Source organism: Tenrec ecaudatus, chromosome 16, assembly GCF_050624435.1.
Source record: "Tenrec ecaudatus isolate mTenEca1 chromosome 16, mTenEca1.hap1, whole genome shotgun sequence".
Taxonomy (NCBI): Eukaryota; Metazoa; Chordata; class Mammalia; order Afrosoricida; family Tenrecidae; genus Tenrec; species Tenrec ecaudatus.
In genome coordinates this window covers 74184255-74197306 of record NC_134545.1, presented here as the reverse complement: position 1 = coordinate 74197306, position 13052 = coordinate 74184255, and the positions used below count along the sequence as shown (strand labels likewise).

At 48.6% G+C, this 13052-nt stretch overlaps 1 long non-coding RNA gene across 1 annotated transcript; it reads left to right on the top strand.

Moving 5' to 3' along the window:
- Nucleotides 1-285: 285 nt before the first annotated feature.
- Nucleotides 286-11028, top strand: LOC142429171 (uncharacterized). The gene is made up of 3 exons (XR_012780416.1): nucleotides 286-511; nucleotides 676-824; nucleotides 3625-11028. It is a non-coding gene; the product is annotated as an uncharacterized LOC142429171 (long non-coding RNA).
- The last annotated feature ends 2024 nt before the right edge of the window (nucleotides 11029-13052 follow it).

Here is a 13052-nt window from a genome sequence, read left to right as displayed (position 1 = left end):
AAATCCCGTGATTGTCCCGTGCACTTAAAAAAACAACAACAAACCGGAATGATCTCTTCGCCGATGCGAAAAGAAACCTACAGAATCACCACCACCTTCGGGCCTGTGGCTGGGCGTGGGGCAGGGGCCTGGGGCAGCGGCCTGGGGCAGCGGCCTGGGGCAGCACTGGGAAGCCAGCAGCGGCTCTGCGGGCTCAGGCGGGGCTGTCTGCTCTCAGACCGCCACCGGGGGCGCTGTGAGGCCGCGTGCGCCCCGCCGCCGCGAGTCTCCCTTAGAACCCACCCGCTCTCTCCCCGCCTCGCCTTCAGTTTAACGGGCGCGCAGATCGCCGGAGCCTCCGCTGGACTGCCCCGCTTCAGATGCAGGCCCCTCACAGGGCGGACCCCACGTTATCACCGAGACGAGCTGTCTGCAGAGCCATGGCCCCCATGCTTTGATTGAAATAAGCCTATGCACGTATGAAGGGGAACTACAGACTAGCAGTACTGTTTCGCATATTCTCATGTACAAAGTAAGCTTTTTCAATCATTCATTTATTGATTGATTTATGGTTGAGCGACCAGATCAAGCTCAAAGTTAAGGCTGCATAATCTCACCGACAAAGACCATGTACTACAGCCTATAAGTTTAGGGTGGTCGCCATATGAGAGCCAACTCTTAGTCTCTCTCTGCCAGGAGCGAAGAAGAATGAGGCAAAAGCTCAAGAAAACCATTAGTCTGATGGACCAATGGAAACCGTGAATCTCTGCCGGAGCCCAGGAGAGCGAGATGTCGTCATGTCTGGTCACACTACCCACTGGCTCTGATGGCACACAGAGAGAGAGGTAGGTTAAAAGATAACACCAATTCATCGTATCTCTTTTCTGACTCATTTTAAATGTGTTCCGGTTTTTTAAAATGGTGTCTGCTTTCTTTTCCACTGAGCTTGTTCCAGTTTTATTTTGTCATTGCTGTTGGGCGCTTTTTCGCTTTGCGCCTTTGTAGTCTGGATAGGTGAGCTAGCACAGGTAAATCTATAGCAACAGTAGCTGTATGAATAGCGTAGAGTGGCAGGGGGGATTTCTGGGAAAGGGGGAGGACTGAGTGCAAGCAAGAAGAAACTCTCCTACATGTTCTTGTGGGTCTAAAGTTGTACAACTCTTTTGAAAATGATTGACGTAGTGAATTGTATAATGTGGGAGTTATATTCACATTCATTTCGTTGAAGACCTTATGTACAGCTTCAAAACATTGTCCGATACTGAAGGCCTATTGAATGTAGAAGAGCCTGTGAAAGGGCCGGCGTGGAGTAGGGATTATGAAAACTTCTTAGATAGGTCAAGACTTTGAGGGAATGACACCTGGAGCTCAGGAGCAGAGTCTCCGGGAATACCAAGGTCAACTGGGGTAACAGAGTTCACAAAGACAGTTTTCTGCATCCTACCTTGTAAGCAGTGACTAGACACTGAAAAGCTCATGCGTAGCCATCTAAGGAGTTAGAACTATCCATCTTTCCCTGGAGGAGAGGATAATGAGGCAAATGGAAAGACACGTATCAAGCATTAGTCCAATTGACTAATGGGCCACACCAACACCGGTTTCCACAACCCTGAGACCAGAAGAACTCGATGATGCTCAGCTGCCTCTACCAACTGTCTTTCAAAGGCTCTCTTTAAAAGGTCCTGTACAAGGTGGGGGGTAAATGTGGAATGAAAAGCAAAACCATCAAGCTTCCTGGTCGGGAAGATTCTGCTGGGACCCCTCCCCAAACCAATCCTCCTGTCCTTAATCCTCCCGCTGTCCTGGAACCAAACTCACCTGGGTCAGAATAAATACTCACTTCAGATCAAAATGAAGACTTTATCCAAGGACACAAGACAAAGTGGTGGGACAGAAGGAGGGTTAGAAACCAGAAACCAGAAGCAGTGGGGCTGTGTTGGCAACTTGAGGGCACTGCAGTGGATGCACCAGAACAGAATGTATATGGACCCTGCAGTGTGAGACTCATAGTCAGCTTGGTAAACTTTCACCTAATTCACACTAAAACATTAAAAGACTAAAAACCAAACTTCATGGAGAAGGTTTGAAAATACAGGATCAGAATACTCCTTCCAAAGATCCTACCATCCAGGCTCTGTTATTCCCATTTCACAGATGCCAAAGCACTTTTCAAGGTCACGCAACCAGTGAGGGTCAGATAAAGTCACTGGCATCGAGTCAAGCCCTGATGGCAAAGCTGTTAGTTGTCGGATTGCTGAACAGCAAGGTCAGCAGTTCTAAGCTGGGGGGAAAGATAAGGCTTTCTGCATCTGTAAACGGTCACAATCTTGGAAACCCACAGGGGCAGTTCTACCCTGGGCTGGAGGTTCAGTGTCGGTCAGAATCCGGTAAGAATAAGGGTCAGAGCAGGAGAGACTAATCATCAGCAGGCATTTAAGAAGCGTGTTTTCAAGCAACATTGCAACTTTCCAAGGTCATGCTTGATCTGAAATGCACCTAACCATCTCCTTCCCTGAGTTGGGGTGACCTCCCACAAGCACCACTGTGAGATGGCTGACACCACATATTCCTGGATTCCCTTCGGAGGCTGCATCAGGCAGTTCACCCAAGATCAGGGTTGAGGGACGTGGTTCACAGTGAGCCATGATGAGGTGTTGAATGTGGATCAGCCTCCGCAGCATGTTCGTTCATTCGTTGCTCATTCAGTGACTGCTTATTGTGCTTCTCGTGTGTGCCGGGCACTGGGCTATGGATGGAGTCTCTTGGAAAATCCCATTTTGACTGCCACATTTTCCCGGGGACTATATGGATGCCCTTGTCATTTACTTCCTGAGCGTCCAGAAGGGAGAGAGACCCATCATGAAATGGTGACACGCTCCACTGTTCAGTGACAAAAGTGACAGGTAGTGTTTTGAGAAAAGACAGACGATGACATGCTAGGAGAACCGGACTTCCCTTGTGAGGACATGAAACTGACCAGTGGTCTGAAACTGAGGGAAGGACAGCAGGCCCAAGTCTCCATTGCAGGAGGGAGCACAGGGAACCGGGGAACCAGGGACAGACAGGCCTCCTGGGACAGTGGGATGGTGGTGGTGGTCAGGGAGTGACTGGGGTGCTCTCCCTGAAGCAGCGTGTGTTACTGAGACGGGATGAACAGAGAACAGCTCTGAATCCTAGGCCTGCTTGTTAATTCATGATTGGTGCATGTGGAAAAGTAACCGAGGGAACTATATTGAGGACGATATTTTCTACCTCATAACAGAGGGAGTCTGGAAAGTTGGTATTCAAAGGTAAGAAAGCTTCCACTCTGGAAAGTTACAGGTAAAGTCCAAGTACATGATCCTGCTTTAAATGTCATTTCCATAGATTCTCTCCCAACAGCGTTGCCATCCTCAACTGAGCATATGGTTGATTCTAACTCCCTAGAGAAGTAGACATGGTCCTTTCACTCTCTCTTCTTGCCCTGACACCCAACCCCTCTGGTACCTTTCCCCAATGCAGGTATTATGTTTCCTCACCTGTAAGGCTCAGGGACCTTAATGTAGATATAATCAACCTTGTGACAATGTAACGGCTGAATAAGCATGTCTTATGGCTACCTATACATGTCCCCAGACAGTAATGGTTTGCTCTCTCTCCTTCCAGTTCCCCATGGTCCATCAAGAGGAGCTGAAGTGAACATGCTACCTTGAAATGTGTCTGATTCCTTGAATATTCTCTCTCCTATCTTTCCTCTCCTCTGTGAAATTACTATCATCTTTATATATTATTGCTCTACAGTTGTGCCTACTGGAATTGCGGGTGTTGGAAGCTGGCTTCTCTGACAGGTGCAGACACCGGGGACGCTTAAGACAGATGTGTGGAGCTTGTGAGGGCAGATGGTTTTCTGTCAGACCAGCCATGTGGGGGTTGATGGCTGGTCTGTGCCACATCTGCTCAATGTTAGCGGGAATCTGCAGAGGCCAGTGTAGTGATGCTAAGGGGGGAAGGAGCTCTCTCCTCTCTGCACACTCCTGGATATCGGGGTGGAGACTCCCTGATCCTGAGATAAAACTTTGAGCCAGTCTCAAAGAAGACGTAAACTGGGCAAAATACAAACAAAGGATCTAGAGAGATGCTTAGTGCACAAAGTGTGCAATCAAGTCCCTTGTCCTTATCACGTACGAGTGACATAGCACTGATGGGCCAGCGGAGTTCCTGGGTGGCGCAAACAGTAATCACACTCAGATGCTAACGGCAGCATTGGCAGTTCAAGTCCCCCTAGAGATGCCTCAGAAGAAAGGTCTGGCCATCTCCTTCCGAAAACTCACCCAGTGAAAGCCCATAGTGGCCCCGTTATTCTCCAACACTCTCCTGGTTGTCAGGCCATGATGCCGGAGAGCATCGCTGAGAAATGTGAGTGGATGACAAATTTGGTAGCTGGCCCACTGGATTGACTGACAGTAGCTGCCCCTCTGGATTGGCTGACGGGGTGTTATTTCTGAATTCTTCCCATAAGGCAAGAAGGGGTAGAGACAATGGCTGGACAGCGTTGTGTGCTGCCCATGAAGAATGTGAGATACAGCTACATAGGGAGGCGCTGAGCCAGAGACTGCTTCTGGGAACAGCATTAATTGCCCATGGGGCAGCATGCCAAAGGTATATGGTGCATGTCTGAAGAACAAACTCGCCACTAGGATGTGCTACCTATGAACAGTGGTTGCCCTTGAGAGGTGGACATCAGAATCATCTGTGGAAATGACTGAGAGCCTAATGAAGGGTCCCCCCAAAAGTCCATCTCCTACTCCCACAACTGTGAATATGTTTCCTGCTCCGGCAAAAGGGGGCCTTTGGAGATGTTAGCTTATGTGGCAAAAGGAAATTCACCAACTTACTGATGGGAATGATTCAAGTATGCGTAGATGGGGAGATTTTCCTGGACTGTTTAAGTGAGCCCCCAATGGAATGACCAAGCCCAAACAAACAAACCAATGGCTGTGGAGTCAGTCCTGGGTCAGGACAGCCCCATGTGGTTCAGATCAGAACTGCACACTATGGGCCTTTCTGGTCAGTAACCTTTAGTAGGCAGATTGCCAGCCCTCTGCTGAGGGACTTACAGCGCCCGCTCAAACTGTCAACTCTACCATTTGTGCCGGAAGCCCCACTCTCATCGAATTAATTCCAACTCATAGCAACCCTTACAGGACCGTGGACGACGGACTCTGGATTTGCCAGACTGTACATACAGCAGCCAGCCTCCTCTAGGGTGTAGCCACTTAGTGTGTAAGAATCACTGATTTCTTGATTGGTAGCACAATGCATAGCCAACTGTGCCACCAGGCTGCCATCTGAAATCCATGTGAAATCACAGGGTCCTTAAGAGAATGCCAGATCCATAGAGAGATTGGGAGAGGCTAGTGAAAAAAGCAACAGAATTGTATGTGAATGGCTATCTTGGATTGTGTAAGAAATGGCCAAAAAAAGAGAAACTATTATGAAAAAAAAAGTAAAAGGATAAGGGTTCCTGGAGGGTTTGGTGATGGCCAGAGGGGACAAATGGGAACCAATATCAAGGAGATCAAGAAAGAAAGAGGTTTTGAATCTGACTGGTTGTATAGTACCACGATGCGATGGGACTGTGGAATGTTAAGGCATCTGTAAGAGCGCCTCACTGTCTTTGGCATGACGCCGGGTAGAACTGTCCATGTGCATTTGCCAGACTGTGGCTCTTTGTAAGCCCTGCTTTTCTCTCTCAGACAGGCCGGTGATTTCAAACTGGTGACTGTGCCGTGCGCAGCACAATGAGTCAACACTAAGCCACCAGGATTCCTGGAACATGCTATGTGGTCCCTGAACCACAGATCAGCAGTTCTGTCCTGTCTTATCGGATCGCTATCAGCAGCCCTGGATCCCTGGGAACAAGTGGGACATGGCTGTCTTTGGAAGGGGCTGCTTATCCAGGAATACGGGTGGCCTCCAGACACTAGATAGCCAAAGGAGGGGCTTCTCCCCTCAGGTCTCCAGGAGGAATGAAACCCTGCTGGCACCTTGAGTTTAGCTGAATGAAATGTTGTCTAGATTCCTGACTTCTAGGACTATAAAAAACTCCAGGCACTTCAGAGTCCCCAAAGCAGGTGAAACAAATGATAGCGGCCTGTTGGATTCATGTGCTTCCTGGGTCAGGGCAGCACCTGTTAACTCACACATGGAATGTGCATGAACAAGTGAGGCTGGGGAAAGGGAGCTCTCTGGGGGAGCACGGGCCTAATCCCACACTCACCTTTGGCAGTGTTCCTGAAGGCCGCCCTTGGGCGACACCAGGACATCCCTCAGCCTGTGTGTGTGAGACTTTTCCTGGGCCACCTTTTGGAGGCACAGGTGTGGCTTCACTGTGGTTGTTCTTGTTGCCGTCATGACAAGGTTTCGCACATGTCGTCGATGTTCTGCTTCACAGCACCCCAACCCTCTCCAGCCAAACTCCATGCCATCTAGTTGATTCTGACTCCTAGTGACCCAAAAGGGTGGGCTGGAACTGTCCCTGGAGGCTTCTGAGACTCTGCTCTTTCTGAGTTTAGAAAACCTCATCGTAGGTCTGTGGAGCGACTGTGGGTTTTGAACTGTCCAATGAGCCTCTAAACGCCACACCACATTGATCTATAGGAAGTCAATTTTGACCCATAGCAACCCTGTAGGACAAGGTCCAATTTCCCTGTTGGTTTCGGTAGTAGAAAGCCTGGTCTTTCCCTGCATAGGGACCCTAGGTGCAACACAATGAAGCACTCCTGGTCCTCCATTTTCCCATTGGTTCCTATGTTTGACTCACTGTTGCCCCCTTTGTCTCAGTCCATCTAGTGAAGGCCTGCATATCTCTGGTTGGCTGCCCCTCCACTTGACCACAATCACGGGGCTCTTCCCCGCAGACTGGTCTCTCCTGACATGTCTGCCGTCTGTGATCCCTAACCACTCTGCCTGTGTCCCTTGATGACAGTGTGCCGTCCACCGGTGTCTCAAGGCACTGTCAATGGCCCAGGCTTGGTGCACGGGGACAGACCTACCACCCTCGCCCAGGCTCACCTTCCCTTAGCCCCCTTCACCACAGATGTTGAAAGTGGGCGATGTCCACATCCTCTTTCTGAGTATGCGCAGTGGGGGCGATGAAGGCCGGATTCCTGGTCAGCCCTTGTTTGTGGCTATTACTCAAGCTTGGTCTAGGAGAAACTCGATCCCTTTATAGAGTTTTGGGCTTCTCACAATTGTGTCCCAGCTGTGTGTGTGTCCTTCACCTCTCTCCAGATGACCCCTCCACTCCCTGTCCTTCCACAGTCCCTGTGAGTGTTCAACACTCTCTCCCCCCACCCCCAGGTCACTCTAGCAGCGGTCTTCCCCCGCCCAGGCCCTGTTTCTCCCCAGGTGTCCCCATCATTTGCTAACTTCGACAGACATTTCCCAGAGAGGGGCCTCGGCTTGCCTTGTTCAGGCGCTAGATTTTCCTTCTGTTTTAATTGCCTCTGGCCAGAGATGTTTTCCAGAGAACTTCCTTTTTAACTCAAGTATCCTGAAAGAATACTGGGCATTATCCTGCTGCTGCTTCTCTGTTAATAGCTTTCCATCCAGGTGGTCTCCCATTCTTCATCTCGAATTTCCACGCTCGTGCCCCCGGTGTGGGTTCTAGCACTTCCTTTTCAGGCCCCTGGATTTTTAATTCCTCTACCCTGGAGCCCTCCTTCTGCCAGATGGGAGCAACTTGGCCTTTCCTTCTAAGGATTCTTGGCTTACATTTCTCCCGGCATTCTCCTCTCTCCTCCCTTGGTACTTCCTCCACTCCAGTTATCTCGTCCCAGGTTTCAACTGAGTTTTTCGACCCAGGTGTCTCGAATTCTCTGCTTTTCTTTCCTGGAGGCCAAGTCAGACCTGGGGGAAAGTCAGGAGCAGTGAGGCCTTTGGGACAGGAACCGTCTGGGCAGTGAGCCGGGCTCCTGTGCCCCAGCATCCTGTACTGAGCAGGGAGATCCTTTGTCTTCCAGCAGCCGCTTAGCCATCCACATACACTTATTCTGCTGGGGGATCGGTTTGGGGATTCCTAGCATTTTTGAGTTCAGTCCAAGGCTAGGTGGGGTTTTGGTGAAGTCCAGTCATTTGCAGTCTCACAAATGACAATCTGCACAAACGGTCAGTGGCCGCCTAAGCCTGGCTGAGGGCAAGCGGTCTACGGGCTTGTGATGGCCTGGTACTGTCACAGGAGGCCCCTCCAGCCTCTGTGTTGAAAGCCAAGGCAATCCCGGCAATCCCTTTCTCAGCAAGTACTGGCCCTGTCCGGACTGCGGTCTCACCCTGTCAGTCCTTGCCAGCCCCCCCCCCCCCCCCCCCAGAACTCAGTCCTGCTGCCCAGCAGGTGTCAGACCAAGGACTGAAGAAACATTCTTGGATGGAAACTACCTGGTCTGTTTTCCTGCATGCACTTGTCAGTTTTTCTTTTCTCTTCCTCCGAATAAACCCCACGATTATCCCATGTGCTTTAAGGAAATCTATGAAGATGATGTCTTCACAATTGCGAAAAGGAAACAAAATCGCTATAATGTTATGGCGCAGTGCGTATGCATTGTGAGTCAGCACTGACTCCATAGCAGTGACTTTTCCTTAGAACCTGGAGGCAGGGCACAGAGACACTCCCTGAGAGACATCCCTGGTGAGATGACGCATGGAGCTATGCTAGATCCATGGAGCTAAAGGAGCCACGTGGACACCCCGGCCATTGCTGAGATACTTCCACTGCCACTGTATCCACCCACTGATGTGTGATCTTCCTGAACTCAGCATCATTGCTTGTGTTTCGTGAGTCTGAAGAGAGGTGTATACATTGGTATCAGATACATGGGCTAATATCGCACTTACGAACTTGATCTGGACTGGGCTGGGATGTTTTCTCAATATTCAACTGCTCTTGTATATAAAGCTCTTTCTTATACACATACAAGTATCTCTGGATTTGTTTCTCTAGTCACCTGGACTAACACACTCACCCATTGAAAGCCCAATGCGCAGCTGTGATTTGCAAACACGTGTTGTTGCCATGCCATGATGCATAAATGAACCTCCAGGTGTCTTCCAGACACCTTATCTGGAAGGAAATCTCAGTTACAAAGCCCAAGGCCATCTCCGATCCAACCCCAAGATCTAAGGGGCTGACGGATCCTGATAATGACTCAGCACTTCCAATCTCCACCTGCATTGCTGCATGCGGGATTGGCAAGCCCAGTGTACCATGACTGAAGGACAGGAAATGCCCTCCTGTTCAATGATAAGGTTATGTAAAAGGCCCTGGTGACCACAAAACAGTTGTGTCTCTCCTGTTACTAAATTTTCATGCACTTGGATAACAAACCCTCAAGAACTGGGCTACCAACCAAATACCACATTCACTACCATGGGATCCAATCGTACTCACACGGATCCTATAGGACAGAGTGGAATTGCACCTGTGGGTTTCAGACACCAAATGTCTGCAGGTGTAGACATCTTCACCTCGCCGCAGAGGTAGTTGGAACTGCAGACCTTGTGGATGGCAGCTCAGTGAGAAGCCCACCATTAACCATAACGTTTAGTGGATTGAGTCTACCCTAAATGCCTTGGAAGGAGGCTTGGTGGCTTAGTGGGTTATGTGTTGGGCTGTTGACAGATACTTCAGTTCAAATCCACCAGCTATTCCGTGGGAGCCAGGCAAAGCTTTCTACTCCCAGGAAAGTCAGAGGGGCAGTTCTGTTCTATCCTGCTCAGGATCCATGTCTGGGATTGGACTCTGTGGCTATGAGTTTGGTGTTTTGATTTTCAGAGGCCTCGGAAGGAAGAAAGGGTAATGTGCTTCTGAGAGGCCACAGCCCCTGAAGCATGACAGGCTCTTATTCTGATGCAAACGCATCCCGGCCATTGTCTTCCGAGTCTTTTTGTTTCTTCCAGTCAAGAAGCAACACAGCAGGGCAGTGGGCAAGGGTTGGATCTGGAGTCAGACACATGCTGGTTCAAATCCAAGCTCTGCCGTGAATTAATTGTGTTACCCCATCTTTACCATCGTTGTGTTTCCACGTTCTCATTTGTAACATGACACATTTCATTTCCCCGTTCTCCTTCACCGTCTAGCTGTGAGGCACAAATCCAAAAAACATTTCAAGCACAACCTATGATAATGCACTGTGACTCTGGATCTTAACTTTCCAGGTGCATAAGAATTGACAGGGGGAAAATTTTAAATGCATATCCCCAGACCCAACTCCCAGCCATGCTGCTTTAAGGCCAGCCCTGTTTCTGGGAAGCTGCTTTGTAGCAAGCAGCCTTGATCCTCATGATGCCGATGATGCTTGGATGCCAGGTGGAGAAGCTGCGTTCTAGAAGTGCATTAGGGAAGGAGAGCCACCAAGGCCCAGAAGTTATGCTTCGCTTCCCTGAAAACAAAAACTAAAGCCAATTGCCACGGCGCAGCCTCGTGTATTTAGAGTCGCATTGTGCCCCCAGGGCGTTCAATGATGGTGATTTTCCAAAAGTATAGCGCAAGACTTTCTCCCAAGACACCTTTGGGTGGATTTAAACCACCAACCATTCAGACTTTTAAATTAAAGTTGAAAGATTGTCAAAATGTCTTCTGTTTGTGTTGTTGTTTTTAGGGGCCATCATGTCACTTTTCATAAAGACTTTCGGGTCAACAAAATGAAACACTGCCTGATCCTGGGCCAGCCTCACAATTGTTCTTAGGTGTGATCCCGTTGTTGGCAGCTACTGTGTCAAGCCGTCTCATCGAGGGTCTTCATCTCTACGAGGCTTAGGTTAATTCATTGAGGGAAGAACTCTGTTTATTTTTTTGTTCATACTCCGAAGTTCACAGCAAAGAGTTGGAAATGTTTATAGGGCAATTGTCACAAAGCAACAGTGGAAGGTCTGTAGAGAATCCCTGGCAGTGTCTCAAGACCTCTAGGTATATTTGGATGTGTTATTCCAGGTAGACTAGAGAAACAAATCCAGAGACACTCATATGTGTGTAATAGAGAACTTTACATCAGAGAGTAATTGTATATTAAAATATCCAAGCCCAGACCAGATCAAGTCCATAAGTCTGATATTAACCCATATGTCTGATACCAGTGTGTAAAGTTCTCTTCAGACTTACACAACACATGCAATGACACCGAGTGCAGGAAGATCGCAGGCCAGTGGGTGGAAAGTCTTGAGGACCCAGTGATGGTGGAAGCACCTTAGCGCTGGTGTTGGTCTCCATGGCTCCTCCAGCTCAAAGGCTCTGACTGCCATCAGAGTGGTTTCTTGTGGCTGGTCTTCAGGAAGATGAAGCAGAGAGTCTGTATCTGGCTCCCAGTAAGCTATTTATCTCCTTCGTGCCTCCAAATAAGGTCACTAAGCTGCGACCTGATTGACAGGCTATACTCCCTCCTTTCGCAAGCTGACATTATGTAACTGCCACGTTGGGGAACAGGACTTGGCTGACTCAGTAGTATCTTCTTGGGCTTTGTTTTGGGACCCCATGGGCTATATTTTCTTCCAAATAAGTAGCCTAGCTGCACCTTCTGTTAATGGCTAAATCGGGCTACACTGTGTGGACATGGGCAGTTAGTTGTGCAGGAGGTATGGCAATGAAGTTTGATGAAATTCTCTCCATCACGATGACTACTCACAAGAATTTTCATGATCCTAAGTGGAGACTCAGTCCCATGCTGCCTCCTGTCCCTCAGTGCATCTTCCATTGTCAAGGTGTCCCCAAATGAAGACCTGCTTCAATGGATGATGACAGTAGGGGAGAGGTGCAGTCTGTCCCCCTGGCACATGGCCAGAATTAAAGTACTTGGATGTCTATCATGTCCACAGAACCTGTATGTGGGTATGACGCTCCCATTGTATCTCAGAGAAGATAGGCTGCTACTGAAGGGTTCAGAAATGACTGCGGGGACTGGTTTCATGTGGACTGTGTTCAGACTTCACATTAAAAGAGAGCAGGCATTTGAATCGCATGATTTTACCCTTTCAGCAAATATTTAAGGTGCGGTGTTCTGTTCTAAACTCTCATTGCATTCTAGACATTAAAGAACAAAGCTCCCAAAGACTCAATAAAACTTAAAAAAAACATACCTCAAATACTCTATTGCAGATCTTGGATTTCAGCAGCAGTGAAAGGTAATTTACAAGGAACACAAGGACTGTGTAGATTGCTGTATTTTGTCAGTTGATGTTGACTTGGGTCCCACTCATGGCCGCCCCATATTCAAAAGAATGAATCAATGCCCTGCATGCAGCTGCTAAGGCACAGAGAGGACTGTAGGGGTGACAATAGCTTGAGGCATGATGTCCCCTTGCTGGAGCATACTGAGAGGACAATACGGGGACACAGCAGGGAGTGAGTCAGGTCTGACTACCCACACAATGGAGCAAACCAAGGAGAGAACATAACAGACAAGCAACAGGAGCAAAACCATAAAAACCCTGAGGAGCCCCAACAATAGACTTCAGACTAGGAGGGAAATTCCCGGAACCCCCCAGAACTGGCGGAGAGATAGTCATAAAGTTTAGCAGGCAGACCAAGAATTACGTATTTTTGCTAGTGTTTTTTCCTCTCCTTTTATTCAAGCTTTTGTTTTCTTTGTATTTTGTCTCTATTATTGTTGTTTTGGCTACCTTTATAAATAGGCATGGGAAACAAGTCCAGGGGAAAGCAATGGGACCAGTGGTTCAGGAGGGATCTGGGGGGGTGGAGGTGGGGGAAAGGAACAGTGTGCAAAAAATGCCACAGACAGGGCAGCAACTAGGGAATTAAAAGCAACAATGAGGACATAGAGATCCTGGTGGTTTTGGAGCACCAGCAATCTAGCTGAGAGGAATTACTGAGAGAAATAGGGCAGGTGATGGTGGAGCATGGTGGAAGGTAAAAGGAAACAGAAAAATTCTAGGAAGCAAAGCTATAGATAGAGATATAAACAAAGGTGTCCACAGAATCAGGTAAAAGGCACCAGAAGACCCCAAACAAAACACATAGCTGAGAATTAGGGGATTCAGAGCAGAGACCCCAAACCCATCATAGACAAAATGACATCTCCTCACAG